Source organism: Coturnix japonica, chromosome W, assembly GCF_054131305.1.
Source record: "Coturnix japonica strain WE chromosome W, WE-NBRP24, whole genome shotgun sequence".
Lineage (NCBI taxonomy): Eukaryota > Metazoa > Chordata > Aves > Galliformes > Phasianidae > Coturnix > Coturnix japonica.
Window position 1 is genome coordinate 13,190,475 of NC_140701.1, and position 10,935 is coordinate 13,201,409.

Sequence of the window (10,935 nt, forward strand, 5' to 3'; positions counted from 1 at the left end):
CTTCTTTACGTCTGTCTTTAAAAGTCAGACCACTTACCCTCAGGGTACTCCTCTCTCTGACCTGGTATCTTCTGGGGAGCACACTAACCCCCCTGTGATTCTGGAAGAAATGGTCAAGACTTACTACTCCAACTGGACTGCCCCAAGTCCATGGGGCCAGATGAGATCCACCCGAGAGTGCTGAGGGAACTGGCAGAGGTGATAGCCAAGCCGCTTTCCATCATCTGTCAGCGCTCCTTGTTGACTGGTGAGTTCCCAGAAGACTGGAGGCTCACCAATGTGTTTCCCATTTACAAGAAAGGCTGTAAGGAGGATCCAGGGAACTACAGGCCTGTTAGCCTGACCTCGTTTCCAGGGAAGGTTATGGAGCAGGTTGTCTTGAGGGAGATCACGTGGCATGTGCGGGATGACTCAGGGATCAGGCCTAGCCAGCATGGGTTTACAAAGGGCAAGTTCTGTTTGACCAATCTGATCTCCTTCTATGGTCTAGTGACCCCTCAGTAAGTTCACAGATGACACCAAATTGGCTGGGAGTGTGGATCTGCCTGGAGGTAGCGAGGCCCTACAGAGGGATCTGGAAAGGCTGGAGAGCTGGGCTGAAGCCAATGGGATGAGGTTCATCAAGACCAAATGCCGGGTCCTGCTCTTTGGCCACTACAACCCCAGGCGGTGCTATAGGCTTGGGCTGGAGTGGCTGGAAGACTGCGTAGAGGTAATGGACCTGGGGGTATTGATTGATGCTCAGCTGAACACGAGCCGACTGTGCCCAGGTGGCCAAGAAGGCCAACGGCATCCTGGCTTGCATCAGAAACAGTGTTGCCAGGAGGAGCAGAGAGGTGACTGTTCCCCTGTACTCAGCACTGGTGAGGCCCCACCTCGAGCGCTGTGTTCAGTTTTGGGCCCTTCACTGCCCCCCCCCAACAGGCCCCAGCCCGACCTGAGCCACGTGACAGGAAGTGCTTCCTGAAGGCGGCGGAGAGCACTTCTGGGCCATGGCGGCATGGCGGCGCGGGGCCAGTGAGCGGGGCCGGGAGGAGCAGGCTCTGTGCTGCGAACGGGGTCGGGCCTCGGTGCGGGGGCACGGAGAGGCTGTCGGGGGAGGAGCTAAGGGTAATGGGATGAAACATCAGTATAGGAAGTTCCGCACAAATGTGCGGAAGAACTTCTTTACGGTGAGGGTGACGGAGCACTGGAACAGGCTGCCCAGGGAGGTGGTGGAGTCTCCTTCTCTGGAGATATTCAAGACCAGCCTGGATGCCTACCTGTGTGATGTGGTGTAGGGAACCTGCTTTGGCAGGAGGGTTGGACTCGGTGATCTCTAGAGGTCCCTTCCAACCCCTACAACTCTGTGATTCTGTGATCCCATCGTGGAGCCGCATTAGAAGCAGACGTTGATGTCTTGTGGCGGGAGCAATGGCAGTGGAAGCGCTGAAGCAGTGTTGGTTAAGCAAGGCTCACTCCTCTGTCTGCAACAGGTGGGCTTTCTGCGCGCTTTATTTCTGTGGCCGTAGAATTTCCCTCTTTCTTAAGATCTGATCTGCGAAGGATTTTTAACCGAAACAAATATGGAACTTTCCAAGTGGACGTAGTCATTTCTTGGTAAGCTAGCACTCCTACTTATCTTCACTAGTAGCACTTGACCTCGATTTTACCTTGTTGTGGATAATGACTGAGATTTCTGGGGAGGATATTAGATATTAGATGAATACAGCTCTGCATTTTTTTCTTCCTCCAAACAGCAAGGCACTGCTGTGCTCTCATTAATATCAACAGTGAGTAGATGCTGCCTCCTGTTGGAGCCTAAAATGCTTTCCATAGTTGAGTGGTTGGAAACATAGGGTTTTAACTTAAAATTGTTTGCGCAGAGTGAAGGTTGGGAATACAATTATAATACAGTTATGCAGTGCTCTATCCCCAGAACTTTCCAGCATTTTTCTTAACACTGCTTACGGTTCATTTCAAAACAAACTAACAAAGATGAACTTGGGTTAGCGTAGCCCGTTTTAAATGATCCTTCTGTGTCTTTTCCAGGCTGGTAGCAGAATGGAGACTTTCCTGAGGCACTGAGGAACAGACACAAGCTTCTTTTGAAGGCTTCAATGAAATTCTGCCCCAGCAGTATCTGCGGTCCTTTGATGCTAAGGAGCTGGAGGTAAAGGGTGCTTTGACTATTGCCAGATCCAGGCTGCTACACGTAATACTTGAATTTCAGTCAGAGTCTGAAGAGCAGAGTTCATTAAGGCTGGCGGTTCTGCTTTAAGGATGTGTGAGAGAAGCCTTATGTATCTGTTAATATTTGGTTACTGTGTTGTTCTTCACTTTCTTCTTTGCAACCAACTTAGACACATTTCTAACGTTAAGATTCTGCCAGCATAAATTTTTTGGCTAACAGTGTTTTTGTAATCCTTGACCATGTGATTTGCGTGTGTCTAAAGAGTGAGCAATTGGAAAGCAAGGGAGATAAGAACCAAATATCAGCAGATGATAAAATTACAGAGTGGAGCAGGTTTTAGCTGCTTTTGGTCTCTGCAAATCATACTCTACAGCAGAACATCGTATTTCTAGCACAGAATGGTACGGTTAGGCAAAGGCAAAGTATACATTGTTAGTTTGAATGTCTGAATACAAAGATTTTCATGACTGGTTTTTCTCTTTTGTGCCCTCTCCACATTTTCTGTGTGAGCGGATGTTATTATTTGCTGTGGAAGTTTGAGAGTTTAATATTAAAAACGAGTGTAGTGTGATTGCAGGTGCTTTGAAGTACAGTAGTATTTCAGTACAATAGTCTTGCTGTAGAAGCAAAGTAGTAGGTTGTAGTTTTCATGTCTCCATGTGGGTGCCCCAGCCCCAAGGGGGGATTCCCTTATGAAAGGAGGGGGAGGATGAAGGAGGCTGAGGGCCCTTTGCTCAGGGCCGGCTCCTCTGTGCCCTCTTGCTGGCTGCTGAGAGAGAGAAGGGCTGCCTGCTGGGCACAGGGAGCGCCTTGTAGCTCCCGTGCTGTGCCCTGCCCTCCAGCCCCCTCTTCATCCTATGTGGAATGACACTCCCAGCAGCACAGGTGCCATTTTGGAATTTTCCCCATGTCACAGCTCTCACCTTGGTTGCTGCTGCCCCACCCGGCTCACTCACCTCTGAGAGTTCTGGGCAGGTAGCAGCCATGTCCAGCACAAAGCGAGGGAGAGAGGATCGTAGTGAGGTTTTAAGTGGGAAGAAGGAGCTGGGGGCCCCAGAACCGAAGAGGAGGAGGGGGCCCGCCATTACCATCAAGTGGAAGAAGGGGAAAGGAGCCCGCTTCCATCGTGCCTGGACCAGCCCTGTGACCACCACCCATGAGGAGCCGATGGAGGTGGATCCCCCTCCAGAGGAACCGATGGAGGTGGATCCCCCTCCAGATTAGCCAATGGAGGTGGATCCACCCACGGCATAGCTGGCCTGGCACCACACCACCGTGCCAGGCCCCGCTTTGGCATGGTCACAGCTTCACCATCCCTGGTCCAGGCACTCGGCTCCTTTCCTGCTGCGCGGCCCCTGCCCCCAGCGTTTGCTGGGTGGCATTATTTAACATCATCTTCTCTTCCATCTTGTTGCTCTTCCTGTTCTGTGGGCCCCCTGTTCTTTCTTCTCCCTGTTGGAGTTAGGTGCTTGTTCTGTTCTTTGTTGTTGATGGTAGCGTTAGGTTAGTGTTAGTGTTCAGTTTAGTTTTAGCGTTAGGCATAGGTTCCTGTTTGTTCTTTAGAGTTAGGTATAGGTTCCTGTTGTTATTTTAGAGTTAGGTATATGTTCCTTTTGTTATTTTAGAGTTAGGCATAGGTTAGTGTTCGTACTGTAGAGTCAGGCATTGGCTGCTACACTGAAGTAAAAGTAACCGCTGCTCTTTGGGTAAGCACACAGCTGGTTGCTCACTCCAAGCAATGAGTGCGACTGCCCTGAGAGCGGAGGTTTGATGACATCTGCGATGAACTGAATTTCCCTCTTGGGACTTTTCCTTTGCAGAACATGGAGGAGCAGAGTGTGAGTGGCTGAGAAATGGAGCTGGGACTCAGGAGAGCAACACGTGGCTGTGTCCCAGAGCTCCCAAAGTGTGGCCACTGCAAGGTAGGCGTGCCTTACCATAAGCGTAGTTCAAGCACAGCTCCTGGCACTGTCTGCAACAGATCTTGTGCTTTCTTTCATCGCTGGTGATGTGCAGCACAGCCACGGCACGGCCCTCAGTACGTACCCGAGGAGCGTGAAAAGGTAGGTGGTGAATTTTCATCTTCCTAACGCTAGGATTAGGAATGGTGAGCATTCCTAAAAGAGTGGCCATGAAGGTGTGATCTGCCTCGGAGAGAAGTTGATTCTCACCTCTTCAGCTTTTCTCTTCTTTTCTGTCCACCTGTCCTTTCCAGCTCCTCCTCCCCTCAGCTGCAAGTGGGGCAGTGCTTGAGTGTGAGGACTCTTCCTTGCAGGCGGTTACAGACAATGCAGATGTGAGTTTCGTGTCCTTCCTAGTTCTTGGGTCAGTAGCCCAAGGATATCTTCAGAACAGCTCTCTAAGTCAGCCTGTGCCGGCAGTGTGCATGAGAGAAATAGTGCCTCTTTTTTCCCTCTCGCAGCAAGTTGCCTCCATAAGAGCAGTAGAGCAGCAGGCTGTCTGCGCTATGGCTGCTGAACGGCATTTCTGGCCATCTGAGATCCCTGAGCCCACGCTAATGAAGGACATGCTGCGCCACAGACTCTTTTACGGAGCCGTTTTGCAGCTTCTCTGTGCTGGCCATCATGCTGCCAGTTTCCAAGTCCCCAAAGGCAGTAAGTGGTGCTCTCACGGGCTGAGAGAAAGGCACGGGCAACCGGCTGGGAGGGAACCATCTGTAGCTGTTGCCAGCAGCCTGGAGGTGCCAGCTCGTCTTATCCTGCAGCTGCTTCTGCGCCCTATGAGCTGCCAGGCAGAGGGTCCACCTGCCCATGCAGGGACCGCTTTGTAGGAAAGGGTTTTAGATTCTGGTTTGCATGGGATTTGGGGAATGAGACAGATGTGGAGTTTCTTGTGTGCCCGACTGTCAGGAAGGCGGTTCCCAGTTCTGGCAGCCCAACATGCCCAGGAAGGTGACTTGAGCTCCCAAAGCAAGCCATCAGCCAGTTGTTAGCTGAGAAGGTTTCCTGAGTGTTTCCTAATTGATTCTTGTAGGACTCAGAGAGTTTGGGGACTGAGACTTGGGAGAGAGTGAAGAAAGCCGAGGCAAGCGCTGCTCAGCTGAGGAAGAAAGCCGAGAAGGAAAGCAGAAAGCAACGATGAGGGCTTGAGCAAGAATCCACGAGGGACAGCAGAACAACCTGCAACGCTTCCTCGGAGGTGGCACCAAAGGCAACAGTCAGTATGGTCAAGATTTCAGGTACGGCCATGCTTTCCCTTTCGTGGACAATGGAGAGGAAAGAAGGAAGCTGGAAGGGAAGGGCTTGTGCTGCATTAGAAGCAAAGAGGGCTTCACCCGTGCAGGACTTGATGTATGTCAAGAGCTGGAGACGCTGCGTTCCTTCAGGGTGCTTCAGCTCGATCCCTGTTTCAACGTATTGATTACTAGCTGACCTTATAGCATGTCTTTAGTCATTGTTAGTATCCTACCTACTTAATTTTGTGTTGAAATGTATTTTAGTTGCATTTTGCATCTCTTCGTTTCAAATAAAAGCGAACCAAACTTTCTAAAACTGGTGCTGCCTCTTTCAGTAGCTGCTCAAAACGTGCCTGGCTTCTGCTGGCCATTGCAGGGTGATGAAGCGGTCGGCTTCAGGTCCCTCCCTGGAAATGCAGTTGCTTTTCCCCGTTTCCCTGTTGGTGTTCCGTACCTGTGGCCTTTCAGCCCACCTGGAACTGCTAGCGACAGACTGTGAGCTTCCCCTTTCTCTGAGAGGGCTGAGAAGAAACCAAGGGAGAGGAAGCAGCGCGGGAGGAAGAAGGGTGTCCTTACGCTCAGCTCCTTGAGCTTGTCTGTCTTCCCGGCTGGCTCTTTCAGCCTTCTGATGCACCGTGTGTTGCTGTTTGCCCTGGGAAGCCCAGCTGCAGTGTGGAGGAGGAGAGGGCAGCGGGAGGGCTGCAGGTGAACGCACCTCAGGCCCAGAGCTGAGCCGTGAGCCGGGAGGGCCCTGAGCCGTGCTGCGCTGCTTCAGCTCCAATGGCTTCAAGCGCATGATGGGCATCACCGCGTGTTTAGTGCCAGGGTGCTGCGAGAGCACGTTGCTGAGCCAGATCCCAACGTGGAGATGAACAGGGAAGCAGAAAACAGATGCTCTGCTGGAATTCAGAATAAAGGGGGGATAAGAGGGGGATAGGTAAAGGTAGTTTACAGAAATGATTTAGTTAGAATAACAAGGAATGGAGACAGTGGGTCTGGGAGAGCAGGAAGGAAGGGATTAGAGGTTGTAAATATCAGAAGAGGAGTTGCATCTCCCTGACAAGATGGGCGATAACAAGAGGGGGTCTGCATGATAAAGAATGTGTATTAGAATTAAGGGATGCATGTTAGAATTACGGGAAATCATTGACTATGCATGAGGTGTACCTATATCTGTATCACGGTTTTACAAGTTGGTGTGCAAGTTTGGAGGAGCTATCCCCCTTGCACCCAGCGCTGGAATAAAACATACCTGCTTTATAACCCATCTCTGGATTATAGAGTTTGATTCCGCAAGTCAGAGAGGCTGGATGCCAGGAGTGTCTGGTGGCCATTTTCAATTGGCACCTTGGCGTCTTCCTCCTTCCACCAGCCTGCACAGTGGACTCGGTAAAATGAGCCACAAGGCACTGCCTCCTGCTGCGTGCATGGCAGCAAGCAGCACTGCTGGAGGTGAAAGAGAGGATTGTTGAGCTGTGTGCAGCAAAGGACCTGGATGTGAAGGAGGGAAACCAAAGATTAATGAGTGGTCATTGCATCTCAGGTGTGGGTCTGGGCTCAGCCTGTGCAGCAGCACTTCAGGGCTGGGGCCAAGCCCGGTGCCCGGGGCTGTGCTGCCTGCAGGGGGCTGAGGGGCTGTGGAGCTGGGGCAGCCGCTGTGGGTGCAGCACATGGGCATGGGGGAGGGCCGGCATCAGGGAGGGTGTTGGGCCTGAGCCCAAATCGTGTTGGTCACAGCACAGGGGCTGCAGGGGATGCCAGGAGCGCAGAGCAGGGAGGGCTGGGCTGTGTGCAGGACACGGCATGAAATCTTCCCTTGGCAGCTGCTGAGCTTTTCCCCCAAGGCTTCAGACTCAGATGATGAGGTTCTGCAGTAAAGCCAGCCAGGCCATCCTGATCCTGCAGGGTTAGGAAAGGGCACAGCAGAGCAGTCAGTGAAGAGCACAAGGCAGTGAAGCGCAGCACGAGCCATTGATTGCCTGCACAGATGATCTTCTGCAGCCACCTCCATTGAGATCTGCATCCTGAGTGTGGATGGAAAGTGAAGGGAAAGGAGGAGCAAGGGATGGAGGGGCAGGAAGCGCTTCGTGCTGGCTGGAGCAGTTCCGGGCCATGGCGGCGTGGCGGCGCCAGGAAGGTGATCGGAGCTGGGAGGAGTGGGCTGTGCATTGCCAACGGGGTCGGGCCGCGGTGCGGGGCATGGAGGGATGCCGGGGGAGGAGCTGGCGGTGCTGCGGCACGCAGAGGCAATGCGTGCGGTGCCAGCGAGTGCGTGGAGCTGAATGAAGGTGTGTAACATGTCCTTGCTCTGGCTGTCAGTGAGCGGGATGAGTTGGGGCTTCAGTTCTGTGCTGGTGTTTGTTGCTGGGACCGGATGCCTGAGCAGAATGGGGGCAGCGAGAGGGTGGTTGGACAAGTGGCAGCATCAGGAGCATGGTCCGGTTCTGCTGTGCTGATGGTGCTGTACGGCTGTGGGTCCCCACTGAGGGTCGGTGAGGCAGCGTGGCCCCGTGTGTGTTTCAGCACAGTGTGCGGACGTGGGATGTAATCAGAGTGACTGGAATGCGAACTGAGTCAGAGGTATTACAAGGAGAGGCTCTGGATTTGAACATGGAGAGCAGAGCTGGTGTGTCCCAGCAGGCTGGCGTAGTCAGGTACCCTTTGGAGCCTGCTGTTGTTGGCGCTGAGCTCAGGAGCCCCATCAACGTGGTGCTGCATGCTGCGTATAGCAGCGCCAAGAGATTCCCTTGTCAAAGAAGGGGGAGGATGAAGGTGGCCGAGGGCCCTTTGCTCAGGGCCGGCTCCTCTGTGCCCTCTTGCTGGCCGGAGAGAAGGGCTGCTCGCTGGGCACAGGCAGTTCCTTCTGGCTCCCGTGCCGTGCCCTGTCCTCCAGCCCCCTCCTCATGCCCTGTGGAATGCCAGTGCCAGCAGTGCCAGCAGTGCGGCTGCCATGTTAGAACCCTGGCCATGTCACCTTGGTCACCTTGGTCACCGCTGCCCCACGCAACGCACTCGCCTCTTAGAGCTCCGGCCGTTGACAGCCATGTTGGGAACCAAGAGAGCGAGGCTGGAGGATTCCCAGGATTTAGGTGGGAAGATGGAGCCGGGGACCGCAGGGTCGAAGAGGAGGAGGAGGGGGCCCGCCATGACCATCAGGCAGCAGACAGGCAAGAGAGCCCGTTCCCATCGCGCCTGGACCAGCCGTGTGACCCCCTCCGTGGAGCCCATGGAGGTGGATCAACCTCCTGATGAACCCATGGAGGTGGATCCACCTCCTGATGAGCCCATGGAGGTGGATCCGCCCACGACACAGCTGGCCTGGCACCACACCACCGTGCCAGGCCCCACATCCTTACCATCTCAGCTCCGCCATTGCTGGTCCAGGCGCTGGGCTCCATACCGTCTGCGTGGCCCTCGCCCCCAGCATTAGCCGTGTGGCTTCATTTAACATCATCTCCTCCTTTGAGACCTCTGAGGGCCCCTGGATCCATCTTAACCCTATTTCTATTGTTCTACACATTGTACTACAATTTTAGTGTTAAGTTTAGTTGCACTGTTAGGAGTAGGTTATTGTTAGTGTTTTTTAATTAGGAGTAGGTTATTGTTCATGTTTTAGTGTTAGCAGATGATTGTTCCTGTTTTAGAGTTAGGTATAGGTTATTGTTCATGTTTTATTGTTAGGTCTAGGTTTCTGTTCCTGCTTTAGAGTTAGGCGTAGGTTACTGTTCCTACTTAGAGTTAGGTGGGGTCCTACCAGCAACTGGCAGCAAACAGTGCTCACTCGGTAAGCACACGTCTGCTTTCTCACCCAATGACATGAGTACTGCTCCATGAGTGGGGAGGTCTGTGACATCTCTGAGGGATGGGATTTGCATCTTGTGACTTTTCTGTTGCAGATTGTCGAGCTACAGAGCGTGAGTGGCTGTGAAATGCAATTGGGCTTCATGGAAACAGTCCGGAGCTGTGTCTGGAGCTTCCTGCGTGGCCATTGTAAGGTAGGTGTGCCTTACTGTAAGCGTGCTCTGAAGCAGTGTTGGTTAAGCACAGCTCACTCCTCTGTCTTCAACAGATCAGCTTTCTTCACGCTTTATTTCTGTGGCTGGCGTTGTAGAGCACAGCAGCAGCAAGACAGCAAACACGTCCACAACCAGGTACGTGAACATGGGAAACTTTAATTCTGTGAATAATACTGGTATTAATATTAATAAGGCAGTGGTCACGCATGTGTAATGGAGCTCAGGGATAGGTTTATTCTTGTCTGTTAAGCTCTTCCCTTATTTGACATCCACCCGTCCTCTCTTGCTTATCTTCCCCCCACCTGCAAGTGCAGCAGTACTGAAGGCTGAGGGGTCTTTTCCTAGGCAGGTGGACAAAGGCAACTGAAATGCAACTTTGATGTCCCTCTTTGTTCGCGAGTCAGTAGGCCCTGGATATCATCCCAGCAACTCTCTAAGTCAGCCTGGAAATGTTTGCTAGCAGGAAGTAACCCCATTGCAGTGCCTGACACTAACGATGCCATTTTTCCCCCCCTCACAGCAGGCAGCCTCTGTGAGAGCAGTGGAGCAGCAGCTGTCTGCTCTATGGCTGCTGAACTGCATTTCTCATCACCTGAGATCCCTGAGCCCACCCTAATGGAGAACGTGCTGCGCTATGGACTCTTGTTTGGAGCCCTTTTCCAGCTCCTGTGTGTGCTGGCCATCATCCTGCCAGTTTCCAAGTCCCCAAAGGCAGTAAGTAGCGCTGTGTGAGATTAATAGGAATGCTCAGGCAGTCAGCTGGGAGGGAACTGTCTGTAGCTGTTGCCTATGGCAGTGTGCCCCGGCACTGCTGAGAGTGCCGCACTTGGTTCTGTCCTTCCTTCTGCACGCCAGCAGCCTTGAGGTGCCAGCTCATCCTATCCTGCAGCTGCTGCTGAGCCCTGTGAGCTGCCAGGCAGAGGGTCCACCCTCCCAGCATGGACCGCCTTGCAAGAGAGGACTTTAGGCTCTGGTTTGCATGGGTTTTTTGGGAACTAGACAAAGGTGGAGTTTCTAATGTGCCCTGAGGTCAGGAAGGCAATTTCCAGTGCTGACCCCCAAAGCTGCTCGGTCAGGTGACTTGAGCTCTCAAAGCAGCTGTCAGCCAGTTGTTAGAAAGCTCCCTAACTGTTTCCCAATTGCTTCTTGTAGGACTTAGGGGGTTTTGAGTCTCAGACTTGAGAGACGGTGAAGAAACCCAAGGCAAGTGCTGCTCAGCTGAGCAAGAAAGCCAAGAAAGAAAGCAAAAAGAAGCGATAAGGGCTTGAGCAGGAAGGCACAAAGGACAGCAGAATCGCCTGGAATGCTTCCTCTGAGGTGCACCAAAGGACACACACTGCGTGGTCTTGTTTTCAGGCATGGCCGTGCTTTCCCTTTTGTGGACTGCGAAGAGGAACTAAGGAAACTTTAGTCATTACCAGTATCCCAATTATTTGATTTCATATTGAAATGTATTTTGGATGCATTTAGCATCTCTTTGTTGCAAATTAAAGCAAAACAAACATATGAATAGTGGTGCTGCCTCTTTCATTAGCAGCTCAAAACGCGCC

General features: G+C 52.6%; 1 pseudogene; it reads left to right on the forward strand.

Moving 5' to 3' along the window:
* The first annotated feature begins 9,949 nt into the window (after positions 1 to 9,949).
* LOC146754531 (protein MANBAL-like) lies at positions 9,950 to 10,645 on the forward strand (annotated as a pseudogene).
* Positions 10,646 to 10,935: the final 290 nt, after the last annotated feature.